Source organism: Phyllobates terribilis, unplaced genomic scaffold (genome assembly GCF_046119375.1).
Source record: "Phyllobates terribilis strain yellow unplaced genomic scaffold, ASM4611937v1 Scaffold_34__1_contigs__length_13252353, whole genome shotgun sequence".
NCBI classification, from domain to species: domain Eukaryota; kingdom Metazoa; phylum Chordata; class Amphibia; order Anura; family Dendrobatidae; genus Phyllobates; species Phyllobates terribilis.
Window position 1 is genome coordinate 2,800,659 of NW_027362794.1, and position 22,071 is coordinate 2,822,729.

The 22,071-nt window shown below is 44.5% G+C and overlaps 14 non-coding genes across 14 annotated transcripts; all 14 read left to right on the top strand.

The window, feature by feature from the left end:
- The first annotated feature begins 1,027 nt into the window (after positions 1 to 1,027).
- LOC141181865 (U2 spliceosomal RNA) lies at positions 1,028 to 1,218 on the top strand. Its single transcript, XR_012257401.1, has one exon. It is a non-coding gene; the product is annotated as a U2 spliceosomal RNA (small nuclear RNA).
- A 1,118-nt stretch (positions 1,219 to 2,336) lies between these two features.
- LOC141181677 (U2 spliceosomal RNA) lies at positions 2,337 to 2,527 on the top strand. Its single transcript, XR_012257231.1, has one exon. It is a non-coding gene; the product is annotated as a U2 spliceosomal RNA (small nuclear RNA).
- A 1,119-nt stretch (positions 2,528 to 3,646) lies between these two features.
- On the top strand, positions 3,647 to 3,837 carry LOC141181878 (U2 spliceosomal RNA). The gene has a single exon (XR_012257413.1). It is a non-coding gene; the product is annotated as a U2 spliceosomal RNA (small nuclear RNA).
- A 1,118-nt stretch (positions 3,838 to 4,955) lies between these two features.
- LOC141181783 (U2 spliceosomal RNA) lies at positions 4,956 to 5,146 on the top strand. Its single transcript, XR_012257328.1, has one exon. It is a non-coding gene; the product is annotated as a U2 spliceosomal RNA (small nuclear RNA).
- A 1,121-nt stretch (positions 5,147 to 6,267) lies between these two features.
- LOC141181890 (U2 spliceosomal RNA) lies at positions 6,268 to 6,458 on the top strand. Its single transcript, XR_012257422.1, has one exon. It is a non-coding gene; the product is annotated as a U2 spliceosomal RNA (small nuclear RNA).
- Positions 6,459 to 7,575: 1,117 nt separating this feature from the next.
- Positions 7,576 to 7,766, top strand: LOC141181785 (U2 spliceosomal RNA). The gene has a single exon (XR_012257329.1). It is a non-coding gene; the product is annotated as a U2 spliceosomal RNA (small nuclear RNA).
- A 1,119-nt stretch (positions 7,767 to 8,885) lies between these two features.
- Positions 8,886 to 9,077, top strand: LOC141181793 (U2 spliceosomal RNA). Its single transcript, XR_012257337.1, has one exon. It is a non-coding gene; the product is annotated as a U2 spliceosomal RNA (small nuclear RNA).
- Positions 9,078 to 10,196: 1,119 nt separating this feature from the next.
- On the top strand, positions 10,197 to 10,387 carry LOC141181786 (U2 spliceosomal RNA). The gene has a single exon (XR_012257330.1). It is a non-coding gene; the product is annotated as a U2 spliceosomal RNA (small nuclear RNA).
- A 1,119-nt stretch (positions 10,388 to 11,506) lies between these two features.
- On the top strand, positions 11,507 to 11,698 carry LOC141181794 (U2 spliceosomal RNA). The gene has a single exon (XR_012257338.1). It is a non-coding gene; the product is annotated as a U2 spliceosomal RNA (small nuclear RNA).
- Positions 11,699 to 12,817: 1,119 nt separating this feature from the next.
- Positions 12,818 to 13,008, top strand: LOC141181902 (U2 spliceosomal RNA). Its single transcript, XR_012257432.1, has one exon. It is a non-coding gene; the product is annotated as a U2 spliceosomal RNA (small nuclear RNA).
- A 1,120-nt stretch (positions 13,009 to 14,128) lies between these two features.
- On the top strand, positions 14,129 to 14,319 carry LOC141181914 (U2 spliceosomal RNA). Its single transcript, XR_012257443.1, has one exon. It is a non-coding gene; the product is annotated as a U2 spliceosomal RNA (small nuclear RNA).
- Positions 14,320 to 15,432: 1,113 nt separating this feature from the next.
- LOC141181926 (U2 spliceosomal RNA) lies at positions 15,433 to 15,623 on the top strand. The gene has a single exon (XR_012257454.1). It is a non-coding gene; the product is annotated as a U2 spliceosomal RNA (small nuclear RNA).
- Positions 15,624 to 16,736: 1,113 nt separating this feature from the next.
- LOC141181940 (U2 spliceosomal RNA) lies at positions 16,737 to 16,927 on the top strand. Its single transcript, XR_012257461.1, has one exon. It is a non-coding gene; the product is annotated as a U2 spliceosomal RNA (small nuclear RNA).
- Positions 16,928 to 18,042: 1,115 nt separating this feature from the next.
- On the top strand, positions 18,043 to 18,233 carry LOC141181952 (U2 spliceosomal RNA). Its single transcript, XR_012257469.1, has one exon. It is a non-coding gene; the product is annotated as a U2 spliceosomal RNA (small nuclear RNA).
- The last annotated feature ends 3,838 nt before the right edge of the window (positions 18,234 to 22,071 follow it).

Genomic DNA, 22,071 nt, shown 5'->3' on the forward strand with positions numbered 1-22,071 from the left:
TTGCTTTTCTTCTCCTCATTGGATTTTTCATGTTAAAAGTTGCAGAAGCCAGATGACAAGCTCATTTTGGTTCAACTTCAGCAACTGTGCATTGCATTGCCATGTAATGTAATGCAATGCTATCTATCTAGCTCTCCCTCTATACTTCCTTATGGATAAACAGACATATTAGGCAAGCATTTTGGAGCTTTCACCTAAATAACTACAGGTGGTGAGATAAGCTGCACAATATAATTGACCTTTCAGTATATTGTTGCACACACACCATCTATTTAGCAAATGCCCTTGTTATCAACAGCAGCCTTTTAAACTCACCTGAGCTAACAGGTATGTGAGCTGGTTACTCTGCTGCGCTTAAAATTTCTTTTTTGGTTTGCTACAATGCCTTTTCTGAAACGTTGTCTCCCTCTGCTGGAACACTGACTTCTTTCATTTAATGCCTGCAGACTATAAAAGAGAAACCAACCCAAAAAGTTTGGTTGATTAGTCTGTGGCATTCTTTTAAACTGTTGCTTATGGCGGTCTCTGTGAGCTTCTCAGTGACATTCAGCCATCCAGGTATCCCGCCTGCAGTAGACGGAATGTGGCAATGGAACGCTGGCTGCGCGTGTCATAATAGGCTCTGAGCCTTTATATACCTGCGCACAGCAGCAGCCATCTTCAGTCTGCTTCTGGACAGCCAGCAGCAGCAGCAGCAGCAGGAGAGGTAATTAATCAGCAACCCTCCTGCTAAGGGTAGACAGCTGCTCGTTCCACCCCCCCCCCCCGCCTTAATTGGTTCTCCTCCTTTCCAACGGTGTTGAGGCGGGTGGGAACAGCCGGGGGTTGAGGGTACTGTGCTAAAAGAGGTGGAGTTATGCAGATCTAAAACGCGTGGATTGCAGCAGCAGCAAGCCGAAAAGTGCAGTCATGTGAGGGATCTAGAGGTTGACAGCATGTCTTCTTAACGGGAGTCCAGGTGGCCATCTCCACAAATGGACTTTTCAGAATCCTTGGGTGGCACCGTAGTCGGAAACCAATTCTGGTTATCGCTTCTCGGCCTTTTGGCTAAGATCAAGTGTAGTATCTGTTCTTATCAGTTTAATATCTGATACGTCCCCTATCTGGGGACCATATATTAAATGGATTTTTAGAACAGGGAGATGGAAAAAGAGCTTGCTCTGTCCACTCCACGCATTGACCTGGTATTGCAGTATCTCCAGGACCGGTGCACCCCTTCTTTAATGCAGTTTCTAAAATCAGAAAGAATTGAATTCAATGCTTTTTGTTCATTTGGCTTGTTTGTCGGATTTTGGGATGGACTCTTTGGCTTTGCTTTTCTTCTCCTCATTGGATTTTTCATGTTAAAAGTTGCAGAAGCCAGATGACAAGCTCATTTTGGTTCAACTTCAGCAACTGTGCATTGCATTGCCATGTAATGTAATGCAATGCTATCTATCTAGCTCTCCCTCTATACTTCCTTTTGGATAAACAGACATATTAGGCAAGCATTTTGGAGCTTTCACCTAAATAACTACAGGTGGTGAGATAAGCTGCACAATATAATTGACCTTTCAGTATATTGTTGCACACACACCATCTATTTAGCAAATGCCCTTGTTATCAACAGCAGCCTTTTAAACTCACCTGAGCTAACAGGTATGTGAGCTGGTTACTCTGCTGCGCTTAAAATTTCTTTTTTGGTTTGCTACAATGCCTTTTCTGAAACGTTGTCTCCCTCTGCTGGAACACTGACTTCTTTCATTTAATGCCTGCAGACTATAAAAGAGAAACCAACCCAAAAAGTTTGGTTGATTAGTCTGTGGCATTCTTTTAAACTGTTGCTTATGGCGGTCTCTGTGAGCTTCTCAGTGACATTCAGCCATCCAGGTATCCCGCCTGCAGTAGACGGAATGTGGCAATGGAACGCTGGCTGCGCGTGTCATAATAGGCTCTGAGCCTTTATATACCTGCGCACAGCAGCAGCCACCTTCAGTCTGCTGCTGGACAGCCAGCAGCAGCAGCAGCAGGAGAGGTAATTAATCAGTAACCCTCCTGCTAAGGGTAGACAGCTGCTCGTTCCACCCCCCCTCCCCCGCCTTAATTGGTTCTCCTCCCTTCCAACGGTGTTGAGGCGGGTGGGAACAGCCGGGGGTTGAGGGTACTGTGCTAAAAGAGGTGGAGTTATGCAGATCTAAAACGCGTGGATTGCAGCAGCAGCAAGCCGAAAAGTGCAGGCATGTGAGGGATCTAGAGGTTGACAGCATGTCTTCTTAACGGGAGTCCAGGTGGCCATCTCCACAAATGGACTTTTCAGAATCCTTGGGTGGCACTGTAGTCGGAAACCAATTCTGGTTATCGCTTCTCGGCCTTTTGGCTAAGATCAAGTGTAGTATCTGTTCTTATCAGTTTAATATCTGATACGTCCCCTATCTGGGGACCATATATTAAATGGATTTTTAGAACAGGGAGATGGAAAAAGAGCTTGCTCTGTCCACTCCATGCATTGACCTGGTATTGCTGTATCTCCAGGACCGGTGCACCCCTTCTTTAATGCAGTTTCTAAAATCAGAAAGAATTGAATTCAATGCTTTTTGTTCATTTGGCTTGTTTGTCGGATTTTGGGATGGACTCTTTGGCTTTGCTTTTCTTCTCCTCATTGGATTTTTCATGTTAAAAGTTGCAGAAGCCAGATGACAAGCTCATTTTGGTTCAACTTCAGCAACTGTGCATTGCATTGCCATGTAATGTAATGCAATGCTATCTATCTAGCTCTCCCTCTATACTTCCTTTTGGATAAACAGACATATTAGGCAAGCATTTTGGAGCTTTCACCTAAATAACTACAGGTGGTGAGATAAGCTGCACAATATAATTGACCTTTCAGTATATTGTTGCACACACACCATCTATTTAGCAAATGCCCTTGTTATCAACAGCAGCCTTTTAAACTCACCTGAGCTAACAGGTATGTGAGCTGGTTACTCTGCTGCGCTTAAAATTTCTTTTTTGGTTTGCTACAATGCCTTTTCTGAAACGTTGTCTCCCTCTGCTGGAACACTGACTTCTTTCATTTAATGCCTGCAGACTATAAAAGAGAAACCAACCCAAAAAGTTTGGTTGATTAGTCTGTGGCATTCTTTTAAACTGTTGCTTATGGCGGTCTCTGTGAGCTTCTCAGTGACATTCAGCCATCCAGGTATCCCGCCTGCAGTAGACGGAATGTGGCAATGGAACGCTGGCTGCGCGTGTCATAATAGGCTCTGAGCCTTTATATACCTGCGCACAGCAGCAGCCACCTTCAGTCTGCTGCTGGACAGCCAGCAGCAGCAGCAGCAGCAGGAGAGGTAATTAATCAGCAACCCTCCTGCTAAGGGTAGACAGCTGCTCGTTCCACCCCCCCCCCCGCCTTAATTGGTTCTCCTCCCTTCCAACGGTGTTGAGGCGGGTGGGAACAGCCGGGGGTTGAGGGTACTGTGCTAAAAGAGGTGGAGTTATGCAGATCTAAAACGCGTGGATTGCAGCAGCAGCAAGCCGAAAAGTGCAGGCATGTGAGGGATCTAGAGGTTGACAGCATGTCTTCTTAACGGGAGTCCAGGTGGCCATCTCCACAAATGGACTTTTCAGAATCCTTGGGTGGCACCGTAGTCGGAAACCAATTCTGGTTATCGCTTCTCGGCCTTTTGGCTAAGATCAAGTGTAGTATCTGTTCTTATCAGTTTAATATCTGATACGTCCCCTATCTGGGGACCATATATTAAATGGATTTTTAGAACAGGGAGATGGAAAAAGAGCTTGCTCTGTCCACTCCACGCATTGACCTGGTATTGCAGTATCTCCAGGACCGGTGCACCCCTTCTTTAATGCAGTTTCTAAAATCAGAAAGAATTGAATTCAATGCTTTTTGTTCATTTGGCTTGTTTGTCGGATTTTGGGATGGACTCTTTGGCTTTGCTTTTCTTCTCCTCATTGGATTTTTCATGTTAAAAGTTGCAGAAGCCAGATGACAAGCTCATTTTGGTTCAACTTCAGCAACTGTGCATTGCATTGCCATGTAATGTAATGCAATGCTATCTATCTAGCTCTCCCTCTATACTTCATTTTGGATAAACAGACATATTAGGCAAGCATTTTGGAGCTTTCACCTAAATAACTACAGGTGGTGAGATAAGCTGCACAATATAATTGACCTTTCAGTATATTGTTGCACACACACCATCTATTTAGCAAATGCCCTTGTTATCAACAGCAGCCTTTTAAACTCACCTGAGCTAACAGGTATGTGAGCTGGTTACTCTGCTGCGCTTAAAATTTCTTTTTTGGTTTGCTACAATGCCTTTTCTGAAACGTTGTCTCCCTCTGCTGGAACACTGACTTCTTTCATTTAATGCCTGCAGACTATAAAAGAGAAACCAACCCAAAAAGTTTGGTTGATTAGTCTGTGGCATTCTTTTAAACTGTTGCTTATGGCGGTCTCTGTGAGCTTCTCAGTGACATTCAGCCATCCAGATATCCCGCCTGCAGTAGACGGAATGTGGCAATGGAACGCTGGCTGCGCGTGTCATAATAGGCTCTGAGCCTTTATATACCTGCGCACATCAGCAGCCACCTTCAGTCTGCTGCTGGACAGCCAGCAGCAGCAGCAGCAGCAGGAGAGGTAATTAATCAGCAACCCTCCTGCTAAGGGTAGACAGCTGCTCGTTCCACCCCCCCCCCGCCTTAATTGGTTCTCCTCCCTTCCAACGGTGTTGAGGCGGGTGGGAACAGCCGGGGGTTGAGGGTACTGTGCTAAAAGAGGTGGAGTTATGCAGATCTAAAACGCGTGGATTGCAGCAGCAGCAAGCCGAAAAGTGCAGGCATGTGAGGGATCTAGAGGTTGACAGCATGTCTTCTTAACGGGAGTCCAGGTGGCCATCTCCACAAATGGACTTTTCAGAATCCTTGGGTGGCACCGTAGTCGGAAACCAATTCTGGTTATCGCTTCTCGGCCTTTTGGCTAAGATCAAGTGTAGTATCTGTTCTCATCAGTTTAATATCTGATACGTCCCCTATCTGGGGACCATATATTAAATGGATTTTTAGAACAGGGAGATGGAAAAAGAGCTTGCTCTGTCCACTCCACGCATTGACCTGGTATTGCAGTATCTCCAGGACCGGTGCACCCCTTCTTTAATGCAGTTTCTAAAATCAGAAAGAATTGAATTCAATGCTTTTTGTTCATTTGGCTTGTTTGTCGGATTTTGGGATGGACTCTTTGGCTTTGCTTTTCTTCTCCTCATTGGATTTTTCATGTTAAAAGTTGCAGAAGCCAGATGACAAGCTCATTTTGGTTCAACTTCAGCAACTGTGCATTGCATTGCCATGTAATGTAATGCAATGCTATCTATCTAGCTCTCCCTCTATACTTCCTTTTGGATAAACAGACATATTAGGCAAGCATTTTGGAGCTTTCACCTAAATAACTACAGGTGGTGAGATAAGCTGCACAATATAATTGACCTTTCAGTATATTGTTGCACACACACCATCTATTTAGCAAATGCCCTTGTTATCAACAGCAGCCTTTTAAACTCACCTGAGCTAACAGGTATGTGAGCTGGTTACTCTGCTGCGCTTAAAATTTCTTTTTTGGTTTGCTACAATGCCTTTTCTGAAACGTTGTCTCCCTCTGCTGGAACACTGACTTCTTTCATTTAATGCCTGCAGACTATAAAAGAGAAACCAACCCAAAAAGTTTGGTTGATTAGTCTGTGGCATTCTTTTAAACTGTTGCTTATGGCGGTCTCTGTGAGCTTCTCAGTGACATTCAGCCATCCAGATATCCCGCCTGCAGTAGACGGAATGTGGCAATGGAACGCTGGCTGCGCGTGTCATAATAGGCTCTGAGCCTTTATATACCTGCGCACAGCAGCAGCCACCTTCAGTCTGCTGCTGGACAGCCAGCAGCAGCAGCAGCAGCAGGAGAGGTAATTAATCAGCAACCCTCCTGCTAAGGGTAGACAGCTGCTCGTTCCACCCCCCCCCCCCCGCCTTAATTGGTTCTCCTCCCTTCCAACGGTGTTGAGGCGGGTGGGAACAGCCGGGGGTTGAGGGTACTGTGCTAAAAGAGGTGGAGTTATGCAGATCTAAAACGCGTGGATTGCAGCAGCAGCAAGCCGAAAAGTGCAGGCATGTGAGGGATCTAGAGGTTGACAGCATGTCTTCTTAACGGGAGTCCAGGTGGCCATCTCCACAAATGGACTTTTCAGAATCCTTGGGTGGCACCGTAGTCGGAAACCAATTCTGGTTATCGCTTCTCGGCCTTTTGGCTAAGATCAAGTGTAGTATCTGTTCTTATCAGTTTAATATCTGATACGTCCCCTATCTGGGGACCATATATTAAATGGATTTTTAGAACAGGGAGATGGAAAAAGAGCTTGCTCTGTCCACTCCACGCATTGACCTGGTATTGCAGTATCTCCAGGACCGGTGCACCCCTTCTTTAATGCAGTTTCTAAAATCAGAAAGAATTGAATTCAATGCTTTTTGTTCATTTGGCTTGTTTGTCGGATTTTGGGATGGACTCTTTGGCTTTGCTTTTCTTCTCCTCATTGGATTTTTCATGTTAAAAGTTGCAGAAGCCAGATGACAAGCTCATTTTGGTTCAACTTCAGCAACTGTGCATTGCATTGCCATGTAATGTAATGCAATGCTATCTATCTAGCTCTCCCTCTTTACTTCCTTTTGGATAAACAGACATATTAGGCAAGCATTTTGGAGCTTTCACCTAAATAACTACAGGTGGTGAGATAAGCTGCACATATAATTGACCTTTCAGTATATTGTTGCACACACACCATCTATTTAGCAAATGCCCTTGTTATCAACAGCAGCCTTTTAAACTCACCTGAGCTAACAGGTATGTGAGCTGGTTACTCTGCTGCGCTTAAAATTTCTTTTTTGGTTTGCTACAATGCCTTTTCTGAAACGTTGTCTCCCTCTGCTGGAACACTGACTTCTTTCATTTAATGCCTGCAGACTATAAAAGAGAAACCAACCCAAAAAGTTTGGTTGACTAGTCTGTGGCATTCTTTTAAACTGTTGCTTATGGCGGTCTCTGTGAGCTTCTCAGTGACATTCAGCCATCCAGGTATCCCGCCTGCAGTAGACGGAATGTGGCAATGGAACGCTGGCTGCGCGTGTCATAATAGGCTCTGAGCCTTTATATACCTGCGCACATCAGCAGCCACCTTCAGTCTGCTGCTGGACAGCCAGCAGCAGCAGCAGCAGCAGGAGAGGTAATTAATCAGCAACCCTCCTGCTAAGGGTAGACAGCTGCTCGTTCCACCCCCCCCCCGCCTTAATTGGTTCTCCTCCCTTCCAACGGTGTTGAGGCGGGTGGGAACAGCCGGGGGTTGAGGGTACTGTGCTAAAAGAGGTGGAGTTATGCAGATCTAAAACGCGTGGATTGCAGCAGCAGCAAGCCGAAAAGTGCAGGCATGTGAGGGATCTAGAGGTTGACAGCATGTCTTCTTAACGGGAGTCCAGGTGGCCATCTCCACAAATGGACTTTTCAGAATCCTTGGGTGGCACCGTAGTCGGAAACCAATTCTGGTTATCGCTTCTCGGCCTTTTGGCTAAGATCAAGTGTAGTATCTGTTCTCATCAGTTTAATATCTGATACGTCCCCTATCTGGGGACCATATATTAAATGGATTTTTAGAACAGGGAGATGGAAAAAGAGCTTGCTCTGTCCACTCCACGCATTGACCTGGTATTGCAGTATCTCCAGGACCGGTGCACCCCTTCTTTAATGCAGTTTCTAAAATCAGAAAGAATTGAATTCAATGCTTTTTGTTCATTTGGCTTGTTTGTCGGATTTTGGGATGGACTCTTTGGCTTTGCTTTTCTTCTCCTCATTGGATTTTTCATGTTAAAAGTTGCAGAAGCCAGATGACAAGCTCATTTTGGTTCAACTTCAGCAACTGTGCATTGCATTGCCATGTAATGTAATGCAATGCTATCTATCTAGCTCTCCCTCTATACTTCCTTTTGGATAAACAGACATATTAGGCAAGCATTTTGGAGCTTTCACCTAAATAACTACAGGTGGTGAGATAAGCTGCACAATATAATTGACCTTTCAGTATATTGTTGCACACACACCATCTATTTAGCAAATGCCCTTGTTATCAACAGCAGCCTTTTAAACTCACCTGAGCTAACAGGTATGTGAGCTGGTTACTCTGCTGCGCTTAAAATTTCTTTTTTGGTTTGCTACAATGCCTTTTCTGAAACGTTGTCTCCCTCTGCTGGAACACTGACTTCTTTCATTTAATGCCTGCAGACTATAAAAGAGAAACCAACCCAAAAAGTTTGGTTGATTAGTCTGTGGCATTCTTTTAAACTGTTGCTTATGGCGGTCTCTGTGAGCTTCTCAGTGACATTCAGCCATCCAGGTATCCCGCCTGCAGTAGACGGAATGTGGCAATGGAACGCTGGCTGCGCGTGTCATAATAGGCTCTGAGCCTTTATATACCTGCGCACAGCAGCAGCCACCTTCAGTCTGCTGCTGGACAGACAGCAGCAGCAGCAGCAGCAGGAGAGGTAATTAATCAGCAACCCTCCTGCTAAGGGTAGACAGCTGCTCGTTCCACCCCACCCCCCGCCTTAATTGGTTCTCCTCCCTTCCAACAGTGTTGAGGTGGGTGGGAACAGCCGGGGGTTGAGGGTACTGTGCTAAAAGAGGTGGAGTTATGCAGATCTAAAACGCGTGGATTGCAGCAGCAGCAAGCCGAAAAGTGCAGGCATGTGAGGGATCTAGAGGTTGACAGCATGTCTTCTTAACGGGAGTCCAGGTGGCCATCTCCACAAATGGACTTTTCAGAATCCTTGGGTGGCACCGTAGTCGGAAACCAATTCTGGTTATCGCTTCTCGGCCTTTTGGCTAAGATCAAGTGTAGTATCTGTTCTTATCAGTTTAATATCTGATACGTCCCCTATCTGGGAACCATATATTAAATGGATTTTTAGAACAGGGAGATGGATAAAAGAGCTTGCTCTGTCCACTCCACGCATTGACCTGGTATTGCAGTATCTCCAGGACCGGTGCACCCCTTCTTTAATGCAGTTTCTAAAATCAGAAAGAATTGAATTCAATGCTTTTTGTTCATTTGGCTTGTTTGTCGGATTTTGGGATGGACTCTTTGGCTTTGCTTTTCTTCTCCTCATTGGATTTTTCATGTTAAAAGTTGCAGAAGCCAGATGACAAGCTCATTTTGGTTCAACTTCAGCAACTGTGCATTGCATTGCCATGTAATGTAATGCAATGCTATCTATCTAGCTCTCCCTCTATACTTCCTTTTGGATAAACAGACATATTAGGCAAGCATTTTGGAGCTTTCACCTAAATAACTACAGGTGGTGAGATAAGCTGCACAATATAATTGACCTTTCAGTATATTGTTGCACACACACCATCTATTTAGCAAATGCCCTTGTTATCAACAGCAGCCTTTTAAACTCACCTGAGCTAACAGGTATGTGAGCTGGTTACTCTGCTGCGCTTAAAATTTCTTTTTTGGTTTGCTACAATGCCTTTTCTGAAACGTTGTCTCCCTCTGCTGGAACACTGACTTCTTTCATTTAATGCCTGCAGACTATAAAAGAGAAACCAACCCAAAAAGTTTGGTTGATTAGTCTGTGGCATTCTTTTAAACTGTTGCTTATGGCGGTCTCTGTGAGCTTCTAGTGACATTCAGCCATCCAGGTATCCCGCCTGCAGTAGACGGAATGTGGCAATGGAACGCTGGCTGCGCGTGTCATAATAGGCTCTGAGCCTTTATATACCTGCGCACAGCAGCAGCCACCTTCAGTCTGCTGCTGGACAGCCAGCAGCAGCAGCAGCAGCAGGAGAGGTAATTAATCAGCAACCCTCCTGCTAAGGGTAGACAGCTGCTCGTTCCACGCCCCCCCCCCGCCTTAATTGGTTCTCCTCCCTTCCAACGGTGTTGAGGCTGGTGGGAACAGCCGGGGGTTGAGGGTACTGTGCTAAAAGAGGTGGAGTTATGCAGATCTAAAACGCGTGGATTGCAGCAGCAGCAAGCCGAAAAGTGCAGGCATGTGAGGGATCTAGAGGTTGACAGCATGTCTTCTTAACGGGAGTCCAGGTGGCCATCTCCACAAATGGACTTTTCAGAATCCTTGGGTGGCACCGTAGTCGGAAACCAATTCTGGTTATCGCTTCTCGGCCTTTTGGCTAAGATCAAGTGTAGTATCTGTTCTCATCAGTTTAATATCTGATACGTCCCCTATCTGGGGACCATATATTAAATGGATTTTTAGAACAGGGAGATGGAAAAAGAGCTTGCTCTGTCCACTCCACGCATTGACCTGGTATTGCAGTATCTCCAGGACCGGTGCACCCCTTCTTTAATGCAGTTTCTAAAATCAGAAAGAATTGAATTCAATGCTTTTTGTTCATTTGGCTTGTTTGTCGGATTTTGGGATGGACTCTTTGGCTTTGCTTTTCTTCTCCTCATTGGATTTTTCATGTTAAAAGTTGCAGAAGCCAGATGACAAGCTCATTTTGGTTCAACTTCAGCAACTGTGCATTGCATTGCCATGTAATGTAATGCAATGCTATCTATCTAGCTCTCCCTCTATACTTCCTTTTGGATAAACAGACATATTAGGCAAGCATTTTGGAGCTTTCACCTAAATAACTACAGGTGGTGAGATAAGCTGCACAATATAATTGACCTTTCAGTATATTGTTGCACACACACCATCTATTTAGCAAATGCCCTTGTTATCAACAGCAGCCTTTTAAACTCACCTGAGCTAACAGGTATGTGAGCTGGTTACTCTGCTGCGCTTAAAATTTCTTTTTTGGTTTGCTACAATGCCTTTTCTGAAACGTTGTCTCCCTCTGCTGGAACACTGACTTCTTTCATTTAATGCCTGCAGACTATAAAAGAGAAACCAACCCAAAAAGTTTGGTTGATTAGTCTGTGGCATTCTTTTAAACTGTTGCTTATGGCGGTCTCTGTGAGCTTCTCAGTGACATTCAGCCATCCAGGTATCCCGCCTGCAGTAGACGGAATGTGGCAATGGAACGCTGGCTGCGCGTGTCATAATAGGCTCTGAGCCTTTATATACCTGCGCACAGCAGCAGCCACCTTCAGTCTGCTGCTGGACAGACAGCAGCAGCAGCAGCAGCAGGAGAGGTAATTAATCAGCAACCCTCCTGCTAAGGGTAGACAGCTGCTCGTTCCACCCCACCCCCCGCCTTAATTGGTTCTCCTCCCTTCCAACAGTGTTGAGGTGGGTGGGAACAGCCGGGGGTTGAGGGTACTGTGCTAAAAGAGGTGGAGTTATGCAGATCTAAAACGCGTGGATTGCAGCAGCAGCAAGCCGAAAAGTGCAGGCATGTGAGGGATCTAGAGGTTGACAGCATGTCTTCTTAACGGGAGTCCAGGTGGCCATCTCCACAAATGGACTTTTCAGAATCCTTGGGTGGCACCGTAGTCGGAAACCAATTCTGGTTATCGCTTCTCGGCCTTTTGGCTAAGATCAAGTGTAGTATCTGTTCTTATCAGTTTAATATCTGATACGTCCCCTATCTGGGAACCATATATTAAATGGATTTTTAGAACAGGGAGATGGATAAAAGAGCTTGCTCTGTCCACTCCACGCATTGACCTGGTATTGCAGTATCTCCAGGACCGGTGCACCCCTTCTTTAATGCAGTTTCTAAAATCAGAAAGAATTGAATTCAATGCTTTTTGTTCATTTGGCTTGTTTGTCGGATTTTGGGATGGACTCTTTGGCTTTGCTTTTCTTCTCCTCATTGGATTTTTCATGTTAAAAGTTGCAGAAGCCAGATGACAAGCTCATTTTGGTTCAACTTCAGCAACTGTGCATTGCATTGCCATGTAATGTAATGCAATGCTATCTATCTAGCTCTCCCTCTATACTTCCTTTTGGATAAGCAGACATATTAGGCAAGCATTTTGGAGCTTTCACCTAAATAACTACAGGTGGTGAGATAAGCTGCACAATATAATTGACCTTTCAGTATATTGTTGCACACACACCATCTATTTAGCAAATGCCCTTGTTATCAACAGCAGCCTTTTAAACTCATCTGAGCTAACAGGTATGTGAGCTGGTTACTCTGCTGCGCTTAAAATTTCTTTTTTGGTTTGCTACAATGCCTTTTCTGAAACGTTGTCTCCCTCTGCTGGAACACTGACTTCTTTCATTTAATGCCTGCAGACTATAAAAGAGAAACCAACCCAAAAAGTTTGGTTGATTAGTCTGTGGCATTCTTTTAAACTGTTGCTTATGGCGGTCTCTGTGAGCTTCTAGTGACATTCAGCCATCCAGGTATCCCGCCTGCAGTAGACGGAATGTGGCAATGGAACGCTGGCTGCGCGTGTCATAATAGGCTCTGAGCCTTTATATACCTGCGCACAGCAGCAGCCACCTTCAGTCTGCTGCTGGACAGCCAGCAGCAGCAGCAGCAGCAGGAGAGGTAATTAATCAGCAACCCTCCTGCTAAGGGTAGACAGCTGCTCGTTCCACGCCCCCCCCCCGCCTTAATTGGTTCTCCTCCCTTCCAACGGTGTTGAGGCGGGTGGGAACAGCCGGGGGTTGAGGGTACTGTGCTAAAAGAGGTGGAGTTATGCAGATCTAAAACGCGTGGATTGCAGCAGCAGCAAGCCGAAAAGTGCAGGCATGTGAGGGATCTAGAGGTTGACAGCATGTCTTCTTAACGGGAGTCCAGGTGGCCATCTCCACAAATGGACTTTTCAGAATCCTTGGGTGGCACCGTAGTCGGAAACCAATTCTGGTTATCGCTTCTCGGCCTTTTGGCTAAGATCAAGTGTAGTATCTGTTCTTATCAGTTTAATATCTGATACGTCCCCTATCTGGGGACCATATATTAAATGGATTTTTAGAACAGGGAGATGGAAAAAGAGCTTGCTCTGTCCACTCCACGCATTGACCTGGTATTGCAGTATCTCCAGGACCGGTGCACCCCTTCTTTAATGCAGTTTCTAAAATCAGAAAGAATTGAATTCAATGCTTTTTGTTCATTTGGCTTGTTTGTCGGATTTTGGGATGGACTCTTTGGCTTTGCTTTTCTTCTCCTCATTGGATTTTTCATGTTAAAAGTTGCAGAAGCCAGATGACAAGCTCATTTTGGTTCAACTTCAGCAACTGTGCATTGCATTGCCATGTAATGTAATGCAATGCTATCTATCTAGCTCTCCCTCTATACTTCCTTTTGGATAAACAGACATATTAGGCAAGCATTTTGGAGCTTTCACCTAAATAACTACAGGTGGTGAGATAAGCTGCACAATATAATTGACCTTTCAGTATATTGTTGCACACACACCATCTATTTAGCAAATGCCCTTGTTATCAACAGCAGCCTTTTAAACTCACCTGAGCTAACAGGTATGTGAGCTGGTTACTCTGCTGCGCTTAAAATTTCTTTTTTGGTTTGCTACAATGCCTTTTCTGAAACGTTGTCTCCCTCTGCTGGAACACTGACTTCTTTCATTTAATGCCTGCAGACTATAAAAGAGAAACCAACCCAAAAAGTTTGGTTGATTAGTCTGTGGCATTCTTTTAAACTGTTGCTTATGGCGGTCTCTGTGAGCTTCTCAGTGACATTCAGCCATCCAGGTATCCCGCCTGCAGTAGACGGAATGTGGCAATGGAACGCTGGCTGCGCGTGTCATAATAGGCTCTGAGCCTTTATATACCTGCGCACAGCAGCAGCCACCTTCAGTCTGCTGCTGGACAGCCAGCAGCAGCAGCAGCAGCAGGAGAGGTAATTAATCAGCAACCCTCCTGCTAAGGGTAGACAGCTGCTCGTTCCACCCCCCCCCCCCACCTTAATTGGTTCTCCTCCCTTCCAACAGTGTTGAGGCGGGTGGGAACAGCCGGGGGTTGAGGGTACTGTGCTAAAAGAGGTGGAGTTATGCAGATCTAAAACGCGTGGATTGCAGCAGCAGCAAGCCGAAAAGTGCAGGCATGTGAGGGATCTAGAGGTTGACAGCATGTCTTCTTAACGGGAGTCCAGGTGGCCATCTCCACAAATGGACTTTTCAGAATCCTTGGGTGGCACCGTAGTCGGAAACCAATTCTGGTTATCGCTTCTCGGCCTTTTGGCTAAGATCAAGTGTAGTATCTGTTCTTATCAGTTTAATATCTGATACGTCCCCTATCTGGGGACCATATATTAAATGGATTTTTAGAACAGGGAGATGGAAAAAGAGCTTGCTCTGTCCACTCCACGCATTGACCTGGTATTGCAGTATCTCCAGGACCGGTGCACCCCTTCTTTAATGCAGTTTCTAAAATCAGAAAGAATTGAATTCAATGCTTTTTGTTCATTTGGCTTGTTTGTCGGATTTTGGGATGGACTCTTTGGCTTTGCTTTTCTTCTCCTCATTGGATTTTTCATGTTAAAAGTTGCAGAAGCCAGATGACAAGCTCATTTTGGTTCAACTTCAGCAACTGTGCATTGCATTGCCATGTAATGTAATGCAATGCTATCTATCTAGCTCTCCCTCTATACTTCCATTTGGATAAACAGACATATTAGGCAAGCATTTTGGAGCTTTCACCTAAATAACTACAGGTGGTGAGATAAGCTGCACAATATAATTGACCTTTCAGTATATTGTTGCACACACACCATCTATTTAGCAAATGCCCTTGTTATCAACAGCAGCCTTTTAAACTCACCTGAGCTAACAGGTATGTGAGCTCGTTACTCTGCTGCGCTTAAAATTTCTTTTTTGGTTTGCTACAATGCCTTTTCTGAAACGTTGTCTCCCTCTGCTGGAACACTGACTTCTTTCATTTAATGCCTGCAGACTATAAAAGAGAAACCAACCCAAAAAGTTTGGTTGATTAGTCTGTGGCATTCTTTTAAACTGTTGCTTATGGCGGTCTCTGTGAGCTTCTCAGTGACATTCAGCCATCCAGGTATCCCGCCTGCAGTAGACGGAATGTGGCAATGGAACGCTGGCTGCGCGTGTCATAATAGGCTCTGAGCCTTTATATACCTGCGCACAGCAGCAGCCACCTTCAGTCTGCTGCTGGACAGCCAGCAGCAGCAGCAGCAGGAGAGGTAATTAATCAGCAACCCTCCTGCTAAGGGTAGACAGCTGCTCGTTCCACCCCCCCCCCCTTAATTGGTTCTCCTCCCTTCCAACGGTGTTGAGGCGGGTGGGAACAGCCGGGGGTTGAGGGTACTGTGCTAAAAGAGGTGGAGTTATGCAGATCTAAAACGCGTGGATTGCAGCAGCAGCAAGCCGAAAAGTGCAGGCATGTGAGGGATCTAGAGGTTGACAGCATGTCTTCTTAACGGGAGTCCAGGTGGCCATCTCCACAAATGGACTTTTCAGAATCCTTGGGTGGCACCGTAGTCGGAAACCAATTCTGGTTATCGCTTCTCGGCCTTTTGGCTAAGATCAAGTGTAGTATCTGTTCTTATCAGTTTAATATCTGATACGTCCCCTATCTGGGGACCATATATTAAATGGATTTTTAGAACAGGGAGATGGAAAAAGAGCTTGCTCTGTCCACTCCACGCATTGACCTGGTATTGCAGTATCTCCAGGACCGGTGCACCCCTTCTTTAATGCAGTTTCTAAAATCAGAAAGAATTGAATTCAATGCTTTTTGTTCATTTGGCTTGTTTGTCGGATTTTGGGATGGACTCTTTGGCTTTGCTTTTCTTCTCCTCATTGGATTTTTCATGTTAAAAGTTGCAGAAGCCAGATGACAAGCTCATTTTGGTTCAACTTCAGCAACTGTGCATTGCATTGCCATGTAATGTAATGCAATGCTATCTATCTAGCTCTCCCTCTATACTTCCTTTTGGATAAACAGACATATTAGGCAAGCATTTTGGAGCTTTCACCTAAATAACTACAGGTGGTGAGATAAGCTGCACAATATAATTGACCTTTCAGTATATTGTTGCACACACACCATCTATTTAGCAAATGCCCTTGTTATCAACAGCAGCCTTTTAAACTCACCTGAGCTAACAGGTATGTGAGCTGGTTACTCTGCTGCGCTTAAAATTTCTTTTTTGGTTTGCTACAATGCCTTTTCTGAAACGTTGTCTCCCTCTGCTGGAACACTGACTTCTTTCATTTAATGCCTGCAGACTATAAAAGAGAAACCAACCCAAAAAGTTTGGTTGATTAGTCTGTGGCATTCTTTTAAACTGTTGCTTATGGCGGTCTCTGTGAGCTTCTCAGTGACATTCAGCCATCCAGGTATCCCGCATGCAGTAGACGGAATGTGGCAATGGAACGCTGGCTGCGCGTGTCATAATAGGCTCTGAGCCTTTATATACCTGCGCACAGCAGCAGCCACCTTCAGTCTGCTGCTGGACAGCCAGCAGCAGCAGCAGCAGGAGAGGTAATTAATCAGCAACCCTCCTGCTAAGGGTAGACAGCTGCTCGTTCCACCCCCCCCCCCTTAATTGGTTCTCCTCCCTTCCAACGGTGTTGAGGCGGGTGGGAACAGCCGGGGGTTGAGGGTACTGTGCTAAAAGAGGTGGAGTTATGCAGATCTAAAACGCGTGGATTGCAGCAGCAGCAAGCCGAAAAGTGCAGGCATGTGAGGGATCTAGAGGTTGACAGCATGTCTTCTTAACGGGAGTCCAGGTGGCCATCTCCACAAATGGACTTTTCAGAATCCTTGGGTGGCACCGTAGTCGGAAACCAATTCTGGTTATCGCTTCTCGGCCTTTTGGCTAAGATCAAGTGTAGTATCTGTTCTTATCAGTTTAATATCTGATACGTCCCCTATCTGGGGACCATATATTAAATGGATTTTTAGAACAGGGAGATGGAAAAAGAGCTTGCTCTGTCCACTCCACGCATTGACCTGGTATTGCAGTATCTCCAGGACCGGTGCACCCCTTCTTTAATGCAGTTTCTAAAATCAGAAAGAATTGAATTCAATGCTTTTTGTTCATTTGGCTTGTTTGTCGGATTTTGGGATGGACTCTTTGGCTTTGCTTTTCTTCTCCTCATTGGATTTTTCATGTTAAAAGTTGCAGAAGCCAGATGACAAGCTCATTTTGGTTCAACTTCAGCAACTGTGCATTGCATTGCCATGTAATGTAATGCAATGCTATCTATCTAGCTCTCCCTCTATACTTCCTTTTGGATAAACAGACATATTAGGCAAGCATTTTGGAGCTTTCACCTAAATAACTACAGGTGGTGAGATAAGCTGCACAATATAATTGACCTTTCAGTATATTGTTGCACACACACCATCTATTTAGCAAATGCCCTTGTTATCAACAGCAGCCTTTTAAACTCACCTGAGCTAACAGGTATGTGAGCTGGTTACTCTGCTGCGCTTAAAATTTCTTTTTTGGTTTGCTACAATGCCTTTTCTGAAACGTTGTCTCCCTCTGCCTGAACACTGACTTCTTTCATTTAATGCCTGCAGACTATAAAAGAGAAACCAACCCAAAAAGTTTGGTTGATTAGTCTGTGGCATTCTTTTAAACTGTTGCTTATGGCGGTCTCTGTGAGCTTCTCAGTGACATTCAGCCATCCAGGTATCCCGCATGCAGTAGACGGAATGTGGCAATCGAACGCTGGCTGCGCGTGTCATAATAGGCTCTGAGCCTTTATATACCTGCGCACAGCAGCAGCCACCTTCAGTCTGCTGCTGGACAGCCAGCAGCAGCAGCAGCAGGAGAGGTAATTAATCAGCAACCCTCCTGCTAAGGGTAGACAGCTGCTCGTTCCACCCCCCCCCCCCCTTAATTGGTTCTCCTCCCTTCCAACGGTGTTGAGGCGGGTGGGAACAGCCGGGGGTTGAGGGTACTGTGCTAAAAGAGGTGGAGTTATGCAGATCTAAAACGCGTGGATTGCAGCAGCAGCAAGCCGAAAAGTGCAGGCATGTGAGGGATCTAGAGGTTGACAGCATGTCTTCTTAACGGGAGTCCAGGTGGCCATCTCCACAAATGGACTTTTCAGAATCCTTGGGTGGCACCGTAGTCGGAAACCAATTCTGGTTATCGCTTCTCGGCCTTTTGGCTAAGATCAAGTGTAGTATCTGTTCTTATCAGTTTAATATCTGATACGTCCCCTATCTGGGGACCATATATTAAATGGATTTTTAGAACAGGGAGATGGAAAAAGAGCTTGCTCTGTCCACTCCACGCATTGACCTGGTATTGCAGTATCTCCAGGACCGGTGCACCCCTTCTTTAATGCAGTTTCTAAAATCAGAAAGAATTGAATTCAATGCTTTTTGTTCATTTGGCTTGTTTGTTGGATTTTGGGATGGACTCTTTGGCTTTGCTTTTCTTCTCCTCATTGGATTTTTCATGTTAAAAGTTGCAGAAGCCAGATGACAAGCTCATTTTGGTTCAACTTCAGCAACTGTGCATTGCATTGCCATGTAATGTAATGCAATGCTATCTATCTAGCTCTCCCTCTATACTTCCTTTTGGATAAACAGACATATTAGGCAAGCATTTTGGAGCTTTCACCTAAATAACTACAGGTGGTGAGATAAGCTGCACAATATAATTGACCTTTCAGTATATTGTTGCACACACACCATCTATTTAGCAAATGCCCTTGTTATCAACAGCAGCCTTTTAAACTCACCTGAGCTAACAGGTATGTGAGCTGGTTACTCTGCTGCGCTTAAAATTTCTTTTTTGGTTTGCTACAATGCCTTTTCTGAAACGTTGTCTCCCTCTGCTGGAACACTGACTTCTTTCATTTAATGCCTGCAGACTATAAAAGAGAAACCAACCCAAAAAGTTTGGTTGATTAGTCTGTGGCATTCTTTTAAACTGTTGCTTATGGCGGTCCCTGTGAGCTTCTCAGTGACATTCAGCCATCCAGGTATCCCGCCTGCAGTAGACGGAATGTGGCAATGGAACGCTGGCTGCGCGTGTCATAATAGGCTCTGAGCCTTTATATACCTGCGCACAGCAGCAGCCACCTTCAGTCTGCTGCTGGACAGCCAGCAGCAGCAGCAGCAGCAGGAGAGGTAATTAATCAGCAACCCTCCTGCTAAGGGTAGACAGCTGCTCGTTCCACCCCCCCCCCCGCCTTAATTGGTTCTCCTCCCTTCCAACGGTGTTGAGGCGGGTGGGAACAGCCGGGGGTTGAGGGTACTGTGCTAAAAGAGGTGGAGTTATGCATAGAATCATAGAATCATAGAATGGTAGAGTTGGAAGGGACCTCCTGGGTCATCTGGTCCAACCCCCTGCTCAAAGCAGGATTCACTAGATCATCTCAGACAGATGTCTGTCCAGCCTCTGTTTGAAGACGTCCATTGAAGGGGAACTCACCACCTCTCGTGGCAGCCTGTTCCACTCATTAATCACCCTAACTGTCAAAAAGTTTTTTCTAATATCTAATCTGTGTCTCCTCCCATTTAGTTTCATCCCATTGCTTCTAGTCTTTCCTTGTGCAAATGAGAATAAAGATGATCCTTCTACAATGTGACAGCCCTTGACATATTTGTAGACAGCTATTAAGTCTCCTCTCAGTCTTCTTTTTTGCAAGCTAAACATTCCCAAATCCTGCAACCGTTCCTCATAGGACATGGTTTGCAGACCAGTCACCATTCTGGTCGCTCTTCTCTGAACTTGCTCCAGTTTGTCGATGTCTTTTTTAAAATGTGGTGCCCAAAACTGTACACAGTATTCCAGATGAGGTCTGACCAAAGAGGAGTAAAGACCGATAATGACTTCACGTGATCTAGACTGTATGCTTCTGTTAATACATCCCAGAATTGTATTTGCCTTTTTTGCTGCTGCATCACACTGTTGACTCATGTTCAGTCTATGATCTATTAGTATACCTAAGTCTTTTTCACATGTACTGTTGCTTAGCTCTATTCCTCCCATTCTGTATATGCTTTTTGCATTTTTATTGCCCAGATGTAGTACTTTGCATTTTCCCCTGTTAAAAACCATTCTGTTGGTTGCTGCCCACTGCTCCAGTTTATTTAGGTCTTTTTGAATCCTCTCTCTCTCTTCTCTAGTATTAGCTATCCCTCCTAGCTTTGTGTCATCAGCAAATTTAATCAGTTTACCCTCAATTCCTTCATCTAAATCATTGATAAAGATGTTGAACAATACAGGTCCCAGGACGGAGCCCTGTGGTACCCCACTTGAGACATTCATCCAGCTGGATGTGAAGCCATTTACAACCACCCTTTGAGTCCGATCACTAAGCCAGTTATGAATCCACCTAACAGTTGCCTGGTCCATTGCATACTTGGTCATTTTTTCAATAAGGATGATGTGAGATACTTTGTCAAATGCTTTGCTGAAGTCAAGATATACTATATCTACAGCATTTCCCTGATCCACCCAGTCAGTGATTCTGTCATAGAAGGAAATTAAGTTAGTTTGACATGACTTGTTAGTTACAAACCCATGCTGACTCTGGTTAATCACTTCATTCTTATCCATGTACTTACATACATGTTGTTTAATAATTTGTTCAAAGATCTTTCCTGGTATAGACGTCAGACTCACCGGCCTATAGTTCCCTGGGTCCACCTTCTTCCCCTTTTTGAAGATAGGAACAACATTTGCTCTTCTCCAGTCTTCTGGGACTTCTCCTGTTCTCCAAGAATTTTCAAAGATTATGGAGAGTGGTTCTAAAATTTCTTCTACAATCTCCTTCAGTACTCTGGGGTGTAATTCATCTGGACCTGGAGACTTGAACTCATTTATGTTAGCTAAATATTCCCTCACAATCTTTCTGTTTACTGATAACTTGGATTCCTCTATTCCTTTAAAAGGACAGTGAAGATCAGTTGATGTTACATTTTCTTTCTGAGAGAAAACAGATGCAAAATAGGAATTAAAAAGTTCGGCCTTCTCAACATCCTCTCTTACCATTTCTCCATTTTCATCCTGTAAAAATCCTATAGCATCTTTGACTTTTCTTTTACTTTTGACATACCCCCAAAATCCTTTTTTATTGCTTTTGACATCTCTTGCAAGCCTTAATTCATTGTCAGCTTTAGCTAACCTGATACGTGCCCTGCAGGATCTGCAGACTGCATTATAATCTTCTTTAGATATGCCTCCCTCTTTCCATTTAATAAACATTTCTTTCTTTCTTTTTAGCATGTGTTTAAGTTCTGTGTTCATCCATCCTGGTTTCCTTAAATGCTTCCCATTCTTCCTACTTTTCGGGATTGTTAACGATTGTGCTTTGAGAATCTCATTTTTAAAAACTTCCCATCCTTCCTGGACATTTTTGTCCTTAAGGACATCCAGCCATTGGATCCCTCCTATTCTCTTTCTGAGTCTCTTAAAATCTGCCTTTCTAAAATCTAACCTTGAAGTTTGAGTCTTCACATGTCTTCCTCCTCTAGTTATCCAAAATTCTATAATAGCATGATCGCTGCCTCCTAGGGTCCCAGCCACCTTTACCTCCTCAACCATTTCCTCCCTGTTTATAAGGATTAGATCCAAAGTAGCAGATCCCCTTGTTTTCTCCCCTACCTTTTGGAAGATAAAGTTGTCAGCAAGAGAGGATAAGAATTTGCTTGACCTGTTAGTTTTACTTGAGAGAGATTCCCAACAAATGTCTGGATAGTTGAAATCTCCCATGACCACTACGTCATATTTTTTGGAGAACTTGGTCATTTGATACATAAAGAGTTCATCCATATCTTCAGCTTGCCCAGGTGGCCTGTAGTAAATGCCTACAATGGTGTCCTTTCCGTTGTTCTCTCCTTGTATTCTTACCCAAACAGTTTCCACAGAACTCCCAGTCTCTGAAGCTTCAATCTCTGTGCAGATATACGCTTTTCTAACATACAATGCGACACCTCCTCCTCGTTTATCAAGTCTGTTTCTTGCAAATAAGTTGTATCCTTTTAGCCTTTTATTCCAATCATGTGTATCGTCCCACCAAGTTTCAGTGATTCCAATGACATCATATTCCTTTTCCTGCATTAGTAGTTCCAATTCTCCTTGTTTGTTGCCCATGCTTTGTGCATTTGTATAAAAACATTTTAGTTTGTGATTGGTTTCTCTTCCTCCCATATTTTTATTAT